Genomic DNA, 16,308 nt, shown 5'->3' on the forward strand with positions numbered 1-16,308 from the left:
CTACGTAAAAGAAAAAAAATGAAAATACATGGGAACACCCGAGTTAAGGCGGGTTCACACATGCCAATTTACGACTGAAATTTTACGTTGGTAGAGTTTCCGCCTATCGACTGGACAAACCAGTTAGTCGATTTGCGACTTTATTTACGTTGTGACGCCACAGAGTAAAGGCGGGTTCACATATACCAATTTGCGACTGAAATTTTACGTACATGGAATTTCTGAATCATCCCTTCAAGTTGGAAAGTGTCGACTATTTGGCGCCTTGGCGGGGATTGAATGTAAACATTACAGCTACCTGCCAAGATGCCTTCCTCCAGTGACGATGCTGAAGCTGTGGTTCCTCTTTTTTTGGCGTACCGGAATAGTCAACCAAAAAGGAAATGTCTGTGGATACGTCCCTTGCTAAAGGCGGGTTCACACGTACCAATTTGCGATTCAAATTTTACGTACGTAGAATTTCCGACTCAAAATCGGGGCTATAGTGACAAGAAAGCAGTCGTAAAATAAGGGGGTTGCATACTGTCAACCAACAGAGGAACTTGCTGTCAGAATGAGAAGAATGAATGCAGGAGTGAATGTGGGGAATGCGATATATGTGTGCTCTTGTATGAAGATGACATTGTGATTATGAGTGAATCAGCAGATGAGTTTCAAAGCTTGTTGCATGCTGTAGATGGGTATGGGAAAGACTTTAGAGTAAGTTTTAGTAGTGAGAAGAGCAAGTTGATGATTGTGAATAGGTCAGAGGTTGAAAGAGGTTCAGTATGGAGATTGGTATAAAATGAGGTGCAACAGACTGATGAATTCAAGCATCTGGGCATATGGATGAGTTCAAATGGCTGTGTGAAGGCAAAGAATGAAAAGATAAGCATGATAAACCAGTGGGTCGCTCGACTAGGAAGCGCAGCTAGGATGAGAGCTAGTAAATATAATGTACTACGAGAAGTTTGAAAGAGCGTAGCTGTTCCAAGCATTATGCATGTTATGGATCTGATTTATTGTGGAATAAAAATGAACTAGAGAAGTTAGAAGTAGGACAGAATAGAGTAGCAAGAACAGCACTGAATGCACTAAGGTATGCAGTGGTAGAAGCTCTGAGGGGAGACATGGGCTGGAGTACTTTTAGAGAGAGACATGTAAAGGCAACGCTGAGGTACAAGGCTAGATTAGAGCGAATGGACAATGCAAGACTATACACAATGAGAAAGGTGTTTCTATGGAATGTTAGGATTAGCAGGTGGGGAAGAAGTGTGTCAAAATGGCAGTAAACAGTGGCTTGGAAACTAGTTGGGCTTTTCAGTGGATTGAGGGGAGGCATGTTGAGAATGACTGGAGTATGGTTATTAGAAATGGGGAAGGCAGAGAGTGGGGTGTAAGAAAATGGAAGAGTGAGATTGACAGAGTAGTGAAACATGTGAAATTGAGTGATTGGAAGAATAAGATAGAACAAAAAAGTACTTTGGAGTGGTACGGAGAGAAAGAGGCCCCAATGTATGAAAAGTGGTACGAGGGAAGCCTGGGTGGTGACCTCTTTTGAGCAAGGACACAGTGTATGGATCTGAATGCAAGGAATTACAGATGGTCTGAGTCCCGCAGCAAGGTATGCCAGATGTGTGACAAGGGAGAGGATGAGACGGTGGAACATGTGGTGCTGGAGTGTGAAGTATGCCAGAGACAGGAATGAAATTATGCAAGTGGTGCTGAGGGAATTGGGGAATGCCAGAGTGGAGATGACAGGAAGGGAATGGATGGTGTTGCTGCTGGGACTGTGTGGAGACAAGAATGACAGGATGATTGAAGCCGTGAAGGAATTCCTGGAGAAAATGTGGCATGCTAGACGTATGAATCAATAAAGTGAATTTTGGTGATTGCTTTCTGTTTGTCGTTTTTTCCTCTTTTTTCCTTACAGGAGTGGCAGTCGCATCCTCCTCGCTGAGTAGGAAGGACGTATTATCATACTCCGTTGTTTAAATGAGTGGCAGTCCCTACAAGCGGAAATCAGAAGTGATTTGGAGTGATCACGCCTACTCAGTGGCTACTGAGGGAGGTCTAAGCCCGTTTTGCCCGCCACAAATAGGCCTGGAGACTGAAAATAAGCGCCCCTGCCTGGGTCTACTGGTGGCCGCCAATCTTGGGATGCCCCAGGACTGCACGGATTGAAGTCCTCAGAGTTGAACTGCACCTGCCAAGTATTATGTGTAGGGTACAGGAAATTACTTGTAGCACAATTAGTCGGATGCTATGCACGGGCTCTGACTATCACTGATCCCCCTGTATCATGATCCTCGGACTCCTACAACCCCATACCTCAGAAAGATCTTGGGAGTACTGACAAGTGTAGGTGTAGCCGAGGCCTGTATTAACGTTGTTATGTCATCCTTACAACCCGCCTAGAATCCTCATCGTGTCAGTGTTGATATTCACTCTCTGCATCAGCCCAAGAGGGACTGGCTCCCTCATGTGCTGCAAGACATGTTCATGACTAAATTGTCCAAATACCCACACGTTCAGGCTATTAATGCTTATTGTGATGGATCAATCAATGGCAGCAGGTCTGGATGTGGGCTGTTCATCTGTGACTACATCACTGCCAATCTCTACACTGACACTGAGGTTTCCAGGCGGCTCCCTGCACACATGTCTTCCACTAGAGCAGAACTGTATTCTGTACTGGAGGCGCTTTATATTGAGGTGCCTCTCCATAAGAATGTATATTTCTTTATTGAAAGTCAGGCTGCATTGTATGCCCTTCAATCCACCTCCCCCATGGACTGTGATCTAGTTGATAAGTGTCTTGCTCTCATCCACACGCTAGAAGGTGCTGGTGTCATGGTCCATTTCATCTGGATACCCTCTCAAGTGGGTATCCCGCTAAATGAAAAAGCAGACCGCCTTGCTCAGTGTGCCCTACAAGATGACACAGTGGACCCTGGCACTGAGTACAGTCTGGGTTATGTTAAGAGTAGTATTAAAGACTTTGTACAAAGTAGCATTAGTGATCAGTTGGAGCTTTGTTGCCATAGGGGCAGTAGCACTAGTCTTCATTATGCATGTGTCTCCCAGAGCTGTGCTTACACCTACGGGAGACACAGTGCATCACATGACAGGGTGGCAATGAGGCTCAGATTAGGCTACAAATACTTTTGGGAAGTCAGTGCTTCTCTTGGTGTGTGCTATGTGCTGCACCAAAGGGACACACTCTGCGTCACTATATCATGGAATGTCCTCTCATTGCTAAATTTAGGCCACAAGGTCAACATGACTTGTATAGCCTCATTGACCACCTCCTAGACTCAGCCACTCTCAGGGATATACTCAGGGAATATCCTCAGTTTACTCCCAGACTGTAGGATGTTTAGGCAATAAGGTGTGCAATATCTGTATTTATTTATTGAAGTACTTGTATTCTTGTTATGTATACTGTCTATTGTTATATTTTTTATACTTTAACCTTAAGTCTTTGCCCAGGGGGTGGGTGGCAAGGTCCATCCTCCTCCTTTGTTGTAATTATTTATTAATTCAACAATAAATGTATCAATCAGTCACCTGATTGATTGATTGATACATTTATTGTTGAATTAATAAATAATTACAACAAAGGAGGAGGATGGGCCTTGCCGCCCACCCCCTGGGCAAAAACTTAAGGTTAAAGTATCACAAACATAACTCTGGACAGTATACACAACAAAAATACAAGTATTTCAATAAATAAATACACATATTGCACACCTTATTACCTAAGACATCCTACAGTCTGGGAGCAAACTGAGGATATGCCCTGAGTATATCCCTGAGGGTGGCAGAGTCTAGGAGATGGTCAATGAGGCTGTACAAGTCATGCTGACCTTGTGGCCTAAATTTAGCAATGAGAGGACATTCCATGACATAGTGACGCAGAGTGTCTCCCCTTGGTGTAGCACACAGCACACACCAGGAGAAGCACTGACTTCCTAAAAGTATTTGTAGCCTAATCTGAGCCTCATTGCCACCCTGTCATGTGATGCAGTGTGTCTCCCGTAGGTATAAGCACAGCTCTGGGAGACACGTGCATAGTGAAGACTAGTGCTACTGCCCTTATGGCAACAAAGCTCCAACTGATCACTAATGCTACTATGTACAAAGTCCTTAATGCTACTCTTAACATAACCCAGACTGTACTCAGTGAGAGATGTAGGGTGGGAGAACTTTCAGGTAGATCTGAGTGAGAGAAGGTGGGATGATGATGTAAGGGTACATGATGTGGAGCACCTGAATGAGAGACTGGTTGAGAATGTGCAGAGTGCTGCCGAGAATCAGATAGGGTATGTGAGAGTAGGTAGGAGAAAGAGAGTATGCAAACCATGGTGGAACAGTGAAATCAGAGAGGCCAGGAAGGAGCGAAAGAAAATGAGTAGATAGTGTAGATGGTTGAGAAAAAAGAGACATGAAAGTGATGAGGCAGAGAATGAGTATCTGAATGCATGGGAAGAATATGTGAAACAACAGAGACTCACAAGGCGAATGATAATGGAAGCTAAAGTGAAGTGTGAAAGGAGTGTGATTGAATCTTTAAGAGAGAAAGGCATGGAAAGTGGCCGTGAATGGTGCAAGTTCATGAGAGGTGAGAATATGTCAGAGAATGTTGGTGTGGAGAGTCTGAAAGTGAATGGGGAAGTTATAACAGAGAAGAATGAGATCAGGGAGGCAATTAGACAGTTCTGGGAAGAGGTGGGTGGTGTAGGTGAAGTGTTTGGTGTGAGAGAAGGATGTGTGACTCTGGAGATGAAGAATGCAGATGAACTGAATGAGAGAATCAGCAAGGAGGAGGTAGAGAGATGTGTGAAAAGGCAGAAAAATGGGAAGGCAGCAGGTTTAGACGGGATACCATATGAGATGTATAAAAATGGTGGGGAGGTTGTTATTGACAGGATGACTGAGGTGTTTATACCAGGTGTGGAAGGAAGAGAGGGTGCCAAGAATGTGGAATGAATGCAGGGTGACTCTGTTGCATAAGGGAGGACACAAGAGTAAGAATGAACTTAAGAACTATAGGCCAATTGCATTATCAAACACAGTAGGTAAAGTATTTAGTGGAGTGCTGAATGAGAGATTGTGTAAATGGATTGAGCGAGCTGGAGTGTTAGGTGAGGAACAGAATGGTTTCCGTGTGGACAGGAGGGCTGAGGATAACTTATTTGTGGTAAATGAAATGATTGAGAAAAAAAAAGAAAGGAGGGAGGCAAATTGTATTTAGGTTTTTTGGATATAGAAAAAGCTTATGATAGGGTGGATAGAGAAATGTTGGTCAGAGTCTTAGGAAAGATTGGGTTGAGTGAAAAATTAATCAACATAGTGCATAGCATGTATGTTGACACCAAAGCTAAATACAGACTAGGAGATATAGAGACAGACTGGATGAAGAGTGAGAGAAGAGTTAAGCAAGGATGTATTCTGTCACCAACCCTTTTCAGTTTGTCTACAGAGGAGTTAGCAGCCAGATTGAGAAGAATGAATGCAGGAGTAAGAGTGGGAAATGAGAAGATAGGTGTGCTCCTTTATGCAGATGATGTGGTGGTCATGAGTGAGTCAGCAGTTGAGTTGCAGAGAATGCTAGATGTTGTGGATGGATATGGGAGAGACTTTGGAGTTAGGTTTAGTAGTGAGAAAAATAAGGTGATGATAGTGTATAGGTCTGAGGATGAAAGCAATGCAGTATGGAAAATTGGAGAGAATGAGATGAATCAGGCACGAGAATATAAGTACTTGGGGATGTGGGTGAGTCCAAGTGGGTGTGAAAAGACAAAGAATGAAAAGTTAGGTTTAGTGAATCAGTGGGTAGGACGATTGGGGAGTGCAGCAAGAATGAGAGCAAGCAAATATGATGTGCTGACAGAGGTGTGGAAGAGTGTGGCAGTGCCCAGCATAATGTATGGTATGGATGTGATTGCATGGAATGAAAGTAAAATTGACAAGCTAGAAGTGGGACAAAATAGAATAGGTAGAATGGCACTGAATGCTCCAAGGTACACAGCAGTAGAAGCTTTGGATATGGGATGGAGCACCTTTAGGGAAAGACTAGTTAAAGCCACACTTAGATACAAGGTCAGGCTGGAAAGAATGGATGAGGAAAGAATAGTGAGGAAGGTGTTTTTTTTTTTTTTTTTTTTTTAGTAGGGAAGAGGGCCAGCCAAGGGCAAAAAAAAGAAAGTTAGAAAAAAGCCCACTTAAGCGCTGGCTCTCCAAAGAGTAAAAAAAGTGCCAAAACCGTCACCCAGAATTAGGGGAGCAAATGCCTCGATACCTCCCTCTTAAAAGAAGACAAGTTGTAGGAATTTGGAAATACAGATGCAGGGAGGGAGTTCCAGAGTTTACCAGTGAAAGGGATGAATGATTGAGCATACTGGTTAACTCTTGCATTAGAGAGTTGGACAGAATAGGGATGAGAGGAAGAAGAAAGCCTTGTGCAGTGTGGCCGCAGGAGGAGGAGAGGCATGCAGTTAGCAAGATCAGTAGAATAGTTACCATGAAAATAGCGATAAAATATAGAAAGGGATGCAACATTTCGGTGGTGAGAAAGAGACTGAAGATAGTTAGTCAGAGGAGGGGAGTTGATGGGACGAAGAGCTTTCAATTCCACCTGTGGAATGAAAGTGGGAGTCAGTGGAGGAAGAGGTGCATGAGAATGACAGAGAGGAGTGGTTTACAAGTAGTATGGGGGATGAGAATGGCTGGGAGGAATCAAAGTGAGCGTGAATAGATCGTGACAAGGGGAGGCAGGGTAGGAACTGAATGGGATGCAAGGAAATGGAAGAGTGAGATAGACAGAGAGGTGAAGTGGGTGGAAGAATGGGATGGAACGAAAGAGTACCCTGGAATGGTACAAGGAAAAGGAAGCCCCGATGTATGAAAGGTGGTATGATGGCAGCCTGGGTGGTGACCTTCTCTTCCGAGCTAGGGAACAGTGTATGGATGTGAATGCAAGGAACTACAGGTGGTCTGAGTCCCGCAGCAAGGTGTGCCAGATATGTGACATGGGGGAGGACGAGACGGTGGAGCATGTCATGCTGGAGTGTGAGAAGTATGAGAGAGACAGGCATGAGATGATGCAAGTGATCTTGAGTGAATTAGGGCATAATAGGAATGAAAGAGGAGAAGACAGGAAGGGAATGGATGGTGTTGCTGCTGGGACTGTGTAGGGAGACGAGTGAAAGGATGATGGAGGCTGTGAAGGAGTATCTGGAAAGAATGTGGCAAACGAGGTGTAGGGATCATTAACGAAGAGAAATGCTACTTTTTTTTCTTTTCTTTTTCTCTTTTGTCTTTTTTGTCCCCTACAGGAGCAGCCGATCCAAAGGCCTGGCTCTGGAGCGATCCCGAGCCACCTGTAGCATCAAGATCAAGATCAAGCGATCCCGAGCCACCTTTTGCTTCAAGATCTTTAAGAACAAGCTCTTGTTAATCGATTTGCGACTTTATTTACGTCATGACGTCACAGAGTAAGCTTTGAAAATGTGGGACGAGGTTCACTAACGCTCTCTACTTTAGCATTACGTACGAAGAAAAGATATGATGGAAGTGTGATGGTGCCGTTGCAAAGACTCGCACACGGCGGTCAGCTGTAGAAAACGCGGGAGATGACTCTATGTGTTTCGTCTGCCCGAGCTTGACGCTTCTGTTATGTGTGTGCTCGCACGCCCTGCCGCTGTGCCCACGATCCCCTCTTCACGTACCTTAAGCGCTGTCCCTGCTTGAATCAGCTTTACAAATTCCTGTCAAGTGACACACGAGCTGTACAGTACAGGTTTGTTATTCGTGGTAAGCGAGAGGCAGGGATGAGAAATGTTGACCTTTGTGCCCTTGCTTCGTCAGCCACACCAACACTACTGCAGTAACAAATAATGTTCCATTCTCTGACAGAGCACTGGTATGTAAAGGATATTAAGGTCAACTCACCTGGTAGGGCCTTGCCACCCTAAGTCTAGCCAGACTGGCCCAAGAGTTGAAGACAGATACTGCAGTGAGGTTACACGGGTTGTACTACTCATACGTTTATAAATGACTGGTTGAGTGTATCGTTCATAGAGAAATAAAGCATGAAAATATCAGGGAGTAAACATAATATCAAAAAGAGAACAAATCTTCATCTAAAATTATTGCAATCTGGACATAAATGTTGGGAGGCTGGGAGCATAAATGATGTCATGGGGGTAGTGAATTCCATTTCTGGACGATTCTACAAGAGAAAAAGCGTCTGCAGGCTTCAAAGTGTGAATGTTGTATTTGAATCTTAAATCTATGGCCTCTATGGGGGACATAGTGAAGATGTCAGATGGGGAGATGATGGAGAGATCATGAAAAATGCAATAACAATATACAATAAAAATGCAATAACAATATCTTGTCTCAACATTCTACCCTTCACAGAGAACAAATCCAATGTGGACAGCCTATCAGAATATGGAAGATTAGATAGTCCAGTAATCTGTTTTGTCCACCTGTGTTGAACAGATTCCAGGAGCATGTTTTGGCCCAGAAATCCAAGATTCCATACTGGAGACACAAAATCCAAAATTGATCGAACATCAGAGATGAAAAGAGTAGATATGAAGTTAGCCAAGTGAATGACAGTTGACTTCAAGGGATTAGTGGCAGTACCTCTAGCTTCAGCAGCTGTACAACTTATGTGGTGGTGAAATTTCAACTTCCTATCAACTGTTATTCCCAAATCCAAATGTGAGAAGCTCTGTTTTATTGGGCTGCCATTTAGATGGTAGATAGGAATTAGGTCATCTGCCTGGGCACAACACTGTCTAGCAAAACGAAGATGGACACATTTACCAGTGGAAAACCTCAACTCCCAAGAAACAGCAGTAGATGACAGCAAGTCAATATTAGCCTGCATACTGGGAAGAGATTGGTAAGAGTCAGGTGATGAAGCTGAACAGTGAAAATATAACTTGAGATCATCGGCGAACATTTTGTAACTGCAATGTAACTGGAAGCAGGTGTGATTTATAAAGATGAGGAATAACAAGGGCCCCAGGACTGAACCTTCAGGGACTCCACTTAGTAGTGACTTAGATTAGCTAACATGACCATTTATTGTGACTTTTATCGATCGGTCAAGTAGTAAACTAGTGATCTATTGCAGTAGGTTGTCCGAGATGCCAATAGCTTTAAGTTTATCTGTGAGAGTCAGATGATGTACTCGGTTAAAGGCCTTAACAAAATCAAATAGGATTAGATCAACCACTTGCCCTTGATCATACTAGTAAGTTATGTAGTCATAAGTGAGTAGTAATTGGTCAGTGACAGCGGTTAGGCCTAAAACCAAATCAAGACTCATCGAATATTAGATGATCAATGAATCCAAACAAAGATTCACAAATAATACATTCCATTGTCTTGCAGTGAATGGGGTTTAGATTGATAGGCTGATAGTTTGAAAGATCACTGCGAGAACCTTTCTTATAGATAGGGCAAACAAGAGAAATTTTCCAAGAGTGGGGTAGGGAACCTGATGTCAAAGATTTGTTTAAAATGATGGATAAAGGATAAGCCAGTTCAGATGCACATTCTTTTAGGAGACGGGGGTATAGATTGTCAGGTCCCTTGGCGCTATCAACACTAAGAGATTTGAGGTGAAACTCTACATCTTCATGGTGAAACTGAACAGATGAAATATTACCATGACATACCTGGTGAGGAAAAGGGTTCAATGATGACTCCACAACAAGCTTATATGGCTTAAAAGTCTATCCTTCAAGCATACCTCAACTTTGCCCTCAAATAGTGGCAGTGCAGCCTTATTGTCCTACCAGACCCAGCAATGTTGGGTATGTGCTGGAAAACCTCTCTCAAACACCGGAACGAGTTTGATAGAATTAGGACCTTTGTTTGTCTTGGTGAGGTGAGATATTAACCAAATGAAAAATAAGCTAATGACAGTTTGTATGAAACTCACATTCCTTCTTATACCATAATACACTTACTACAATACTGTATTAGAGATATTGGTATTGTTACTTTATTGACCTTGGAACAATAGCAATTCCTACTTCTGTCATTAGATAGATTAATTTATTCTGAGTATTTTCAACTCCATATTATGCCTCAAAAATTTATGATGTTGCTAGTGATTTTTAAGATTTTATTAGTCCTGCCCTCAGGGACATACCCACCTCATTTCGCATTGAATTCTTAGTTGGGTAATGGTCTAGTATAACTATGCCTTCTTATTTTTCTGTTATTTCCTTCCACATCTTCACAAAACCCATAGTATGCATTTCATATTATAGTATAAAGTGGCAGAAAAATGTCACAAACACTCTTGATGCTACAGATAACTGGAGATTTCTCCTAAGCCAGGTTTTTCTATCTATCCATAAGCAGGACCTGTTAGAAATTAAAATTTTCACACCATGTTGGAAAACAAATCACTACCATCAGAAAATAAATCACGACCATGGTTTACATATTCTAACCTAACCTACGTCACTACTGTGTTTTACATAATCTAACATAAACCCAACATAGCATAAATGTAACCTGTGAAGTAATTTTACCTTATTAAGGAGGGTAGATCTTAGTGGTATAAAACTTAGGAAATAGAAGCCAGAGAGGATAACATGTCATACAGGAGACTGGGAAAACAAGCTGTTGTTTAGTTTTTTTGCAGGAATAAAGGAGACAGTAGAACATACGATAATGGAATGTGAGATGTTTGAGGTAGAGTGAAGACAGCTGAAGAAAAAAATTCAAGTCATTATAAGTGAGGAAGAATGGTATAGGAGACTAGAAGAAGAATACCAGTGTTAGGTTTGCATGGAGACAGAAAGGAATCAGACAAGATTGTGAAATATGTGAAAAGTTATTAGTGTATAGTTTTAAAAAAAGACATTTATTAAAGTAAACTTGCCAGTGAATGACAGAAGAAAGAAGTGAATAACCTAAGAAGCAATTTAAAGCAAAACAGGTTACATGAAGAGGAAACTTCCCCATTTGTTCTTTTGGTGGTAAGAGGTAATTTTTTATTTTATTTTAGCTCTAGGCTATATTTTACCTTGAAAAAAAAAGGAAATAGGATCATGGGACTTATATTTACTCTCACTGTACCTCAAGAAAAAAATAAAATAATAATAATTAAAATAATAATTTCCAACGGAAATGTTTAATAACTTCATTCAAAACACACCAAAATCTACCGGATAAATATTTTAATTTCCTAACTTCAGATGGCCAATAAAGTAAAACTTTACTGAAATATTCATTATTTTGCCTTACGTAACATTCACATTACCTCCTTTCTCTCTCTCTCTCTCTCTCTCTCTCTCTCTCTCTCTCTCTCTCTCTCTCTCTCTCTCTCTCTCTCTCTCTCTCTCTCTCTCTCTCTCTCTCCACTAAAAGACATACACAACCAGTCAATCATTATCATGTATAGCAGTGGTGCCTGTTAGTGTGACTGGAGTATCTGTGAGGAGCTTCTGGGCCTGTCCCTCCCTCACCCAGTCTTGGCTGGACTAAGAGTGGTAAGGTCCTACCATGTGACTTTAGGGCTCAATAGTCATTAGGATCAGTGGATCACCACTGTGTTTCTCTTCTTCCCATTGTCATTATTCTTTTGTTTTGTCATCCATTTAAGATTTTTTTTTTTTTTTTATGCTGGAGGGAAGCCAGCCAAGGGCAACAAAATATTAAAGAAAAAAAAGCCCGCTTGAAGTGCTAGTTCCCTTAAAGAGTAGTAAGAAATTAGCCAAAATAAAAAAACAAATGTCTTGAAACCTTGCTCTTAAAAGAAGTCAAGTCGTAAGAAGATGGAAATACAAAAGCAGGCAGGGAGTTCCAGAGTTTACCAGAGAAAGGTATAAATGACTGAAAGTACTGGTTAACTCTTCCATTAGAGCAGGGGTTCTCAACCTTTTTAATCTTATGTACCCCTCGAAGTCTTTCAGTATTGATCGCGTACCCCTTACCCACAATGCAGCGTCAGGAAGGGTAACAATAAATGCATGGTTTATTGACTTAGTTTATTAAATTCAAATTCTGTTATATATGTGGAGCAGACAAAATTTTTAATTAATATTAGTATGTTTCTATGAGGTAGTGTCGATAGGAACTGGTACCTCACAGGGAGACACTATATGTGACTAACATGCAATACATTTACCAAAAAGGAACTATATCAGACAATTTTTGATCATTATGGCAGTGAATTAGTGTTGCTTGCAACTAGTTGTAACGTGTAACTAGCAGAGGTGGGCGCGCGAACCTTTTTTTGGGTTCCGAATCCGAACCTGAATCTTCGCCGGTTTTGGGTTCCGAACCTCCGAATAGCGAACCCGATTTTAAAAATTTTGGTGCGAACATTTATTCTGAACATTTGTCTGCGAACCTCCGAATCTTTAAAAAATAGCAAAGCGAACCTTAATTCCAATACCTTCTGAACATTTCCAAACCTAAATTTTACTCATTCCGAATCTCCAAATCTAAATTTCCAATTAAAAAATGTGTTTAAGATATCTACATTATTTATTAAACAAATTATTACTAGAAAAACAAATTATTAATACAAGACAGTAAAAAGTGAAAACAAAAGTTCACAAAAAACAGTAAAAACATTTAAAACAAAAATTCACAACACTTCAGTCTGTGTGGTACAGATAAAGCAACAAGTTAAACACCACAAGTATATTTCCAAGTTTAAAGAAGGGCAGTCCAGGCAGTACTACTAGTCTTTGTTTTGCATTACTACACACAGTCACACAGGCTTGCATATCGAGCACATTTCGAGCAGTGGTCATTTGAGACACACACACACTTACACGCCCACACTGAAATAGAAGTAGAGAGAAGTGATAAAGTAATACACAATACTAGTGGTCATAGGTGTCTCTAGTTGTTAAAGAAACATAGGCGTCACCACATCTGTATGCCGCAGAAAAGTTGAAAACCAATGTTTGGTCGTCTTCGTTTTTTCGAATTTTTCCCGAGATACAGAGATTCGGATTCGCGGAAAAAAGACCTTCAGAACCCAGAAGTCCGAATCTTTTTTGACATTGGTCCGAATCCGAACCTCCGAACCCAAATTTGGGATTTTGCTGGTCCAAACAAATCCGCGGATAAAGGTTCGCGAACATTTGTTCGGTATGCCCACCTCTGGTAACTAGTAACAGTGATAGATAAGTCACTGTGTGTGTCAATAACGTATAAAATAATAAATCAGAACAAATATTATAGGTTTGCAAGGTTGTGTGGCAACTGTAATCCAAGAGAGCTTTCTTTCAAGTGATATAACTCCAAAAGTTTTCTTGTTAATGTTGTTAACGTGTCCTGGTTCTAGTGAAGGACACATCCAGCCTAGCACATGTAGGCCACATTGTATACTACAAACAAATTTGCAGCTATTGAAAACTGAAGCATTTTGAGAAATCTGCCACGTACCTTAAAAATTACTATCACATACCCCTGGGGGTACGCATACCCCAGGTTGAGAACCCCTGCATTAGAAAGTTGAATGGAATATGAGTGAAAGGAAAAAGAAAGCCTAGTGCAGCGAGGCCGCAGGAGGAGGGTAGGCATGCAGTTAGCAAGATCAGTAGAACGGTTAGCATGAAAATAGCGATAAAAGATAGAAGGAGATGTAACATTTCAATGGTGAGAAAGAGACTGAAGACAGTCAGTCAGAGGAGGGGAGTTGATGAGATGAAAACCTTTTGATTCCACCCTATATAATAAAACTGTGTGAGTGGAACCCACCCCCACATTCATGTCAAAAATGCTCCATACAAGGACGAATAAGGCCCTTGTACAGAATTAGCAGTTGGGGGGACGAGAAAAACTGGTGGAGACACCTCAGAACGCTTAACTTTATAGAAGCTGTTTTAACAAGAGATGAGATGTGAAGTTTTCATTTAAGATTATGAGTAAAGGACAGACCAAGGATATTCAGTGTGGAAGAGGGAGACAGTTGAGTGTCATTGAAGAAGAGGGGATAATTGTCTGGAAGGTTGTGTCGAGTTGATAGATGGAGGAATTGAGTTTTTGAGGCATTGAAAACTACAAAGTTTTCTCTGCCCCAATCAGAAATCTTAGAAAGATCAGAAGTCAGGCATTCTGTGGCATTCCTGTGTGATCTGTTGACTTCCTGAAGGATTGGTCACCTCTGAAAAGACATGGAAATATGTAGGATGGTATCATCAGCGTAGGAATGAATAGAGCAAGAAGTTTGGTTAAGGTCATTAATGAATAATACAGAGTGGGTGACAAGACAGAACCCTGAGGAACACCACTATTGATAGATTTAGGAGAAGAACAGTGGCTGTCTACCATAGTTGCAGTAGAATGATCAGAAAGGAAACTTGAGATAAAGATCCAGAGAGAAGGATTGAGACCATAGGAGGGCAGTTTGGAAATCGAAGCTTTGTGCTAGACTCTATCAAAAGATTATGATATGTCTAACACGACAGCAAAAGTTTCATCAAAATCTCTAAGAGAGGATGACCAAGACCCAGAAAGGAAATCCAGGAGATCACCAATAGAGCAACCTTGACGGAAGCCATACTGGCGATCAGATAGAAGATTGTGAAGTGACAGATGTTTAAGAATCTTGCTATTTGGGATATATTAAAAAACTTTAGACAAGCAAGAAATTAAAGCTATAGAATGGTAGTTTGATGGATTAGAATGTCATCCTTTTTAGGAACAGGCTGAATGTAGGCAAACTTCCAGCAAAAAGGAAATATAGAAGTCAAAAGACATGGTTGAAAAAGTTTGGCCATGCAAGGTGCAAGCATGGAAGCACAGTTTTTGAGAATAATAGGAGGGACCCCATCAGGTCCATAAGCCTTCCGAGGGTTTAGGCCAGCGAGGACATGGAAAACATTATTACGAAGAACTTTAATTATAGGTATGAATTAGTGAGAGGGAGGAGGAGGGGCAAGGATAAGCCCAGAATCATCTAAGGTGGAGTTTTTAGCAAAGGTTTGAGAGAAGAGTTCAGCTTTAGAGACAGAAGAGATGACAGTGGTGCCATCAGGATGAAATAAAGGAAGGAAAGATGAAGATGTAAAGTTATTGGAGATGTTTTTGGCTAGATGCTATAAGTCTTGATGGGAGTTTGAGTTTGAAAGATTTCAACATTTTCTATTTATGAAGGAGTGTTTAGCAAGTTGAAGAATAGACTTTGCATGATTCCGGGCAGAAATATAAAGTGCGAGAGGTTCAGGAGATGCAAGGCTCAAGTACCTTTTGTGGGCAACCTCTCTATCATGTATAGCATGAGAACAGGCTGTGTTAAACCAAGGTTTAGAAAGTTTAAGTTGAGGGACATAGTGAGGAATGTACACCTCCACGCCAGATACTATCACCTCTGTTATGCATTCAGCACACAGAGATGGGTCTCTGATATGGAAACAGTAATCATACCAGGGAAGATCACCATAATACCTCCTCAGGTCCCCCAACTGGCAGAGGCAAAATGCCAGAGGCACCTCCACTTTAGGGGATCCTGAGGAGGGATTGGAGAAATAGGATAAGATACAGAAATGAGATTGTGATCAGAGGAGCCCAATGGAGAGGATAGGGTAACAGCACATGCAGAAGGATTAGAAGTAAGAAAGAGAGAAAGATGTTGGGTGTGTCTCCAAGGTGGTCAGGAATATGAGTAGGGTGTTGCACCAGTTGCTCTAGGTCTTGGAGGATAGCAAAGTTGAAGGCTAGTTCACTAGTGAAGGGAGAGGAAAGCCAAAGCTGGTGGTGAACACTGAAATCTCCAAGAATGGAAATTTCCGTGAAAGGGTCGAGGGACAGAATGTGCTCCACCTTGGAAGTTAAATAGTCAGGAGAGTTAGGGAAGAGTTAGACAGCACATAAATGTAGTTAGAGAGTGACTATTGAGTCGAAGCCAGATGGTGGAAAATTCAGAAGATTCATGAGCATGGGTACAAGAGCAAGTTATGTTGTTGCGCACATAGGCGCAACATCTAGCTTTAGAACAAAAATGAGGATAGAGAAAGTAGGAGGGAACAGAGAAGGGGCTACTATCAGTAGCCTCAGATAGCTGTGTTTCGGTGAGGTAAAGAAGATCTGGTTTAGTGGAGGAGAGGTGGTGTTCTACAGATTGAAAATTAGATCTAAGACTGCGAATGTTGGAGAAGTTAATAAAGAAAAAGTTGAGGGAGGTGTCAAGACATTTTGAGTCATCACCAAGAGAGGGTCAGACCTAGGGACATTTCTGGTCCCCTCCTATGGACTCCAAGGCTGGATTTGGAGACACCATTTTTTTTATTTTGAATTTTTAAGTGAAAGGTGGGTGTGTGGTAAGTGCAT

At 41.5% G+C, this 16,308-nt stretch overlaps 1 protein-coding gene across 3 annotated transcripts in view; it reads left to right on the plus strand.

Moving 5' to 3' along the window:
- Window positions 1-7,576: 7,576 nt before the first annotated feature.
- LOC123505663 overlaps window positions 7,577-16,308 on the plus strand; it is a 35,177-nt gene continuing 26,445 nt past the window's right edge. Inside the window, exon 1 of one of the 3 annotated variants that reach the window (XM_045257289.1) lies at window positions 7,577-7,783. The gene's annotated coding sequence lies outside the window, so the exon portion shown is untranslated. Of the gene's footprint in view, window positions 7,798-16,308 lie in introns of all 3 variants that reach the window. The other 2 variants (XM_045257288.1, XM_045257287.1) reach the window with 2 other exon arrangements.

Source organism: Portunus trituberculatus, chromosome 18 (assembly GCF_017591435.1).
Source record: "Portunus trituberculatus isolate SZX2019 chromosome 18, ASM1759143v1, whole genome shotgun sequence".
In the NCBI taxonomy this organism is placed as follows: Eukaryota; Metazoa; Arthropoda; class Malacostraca; order Decapoda; family Portunidae; genus Portunus; species Portunus trituberculatus.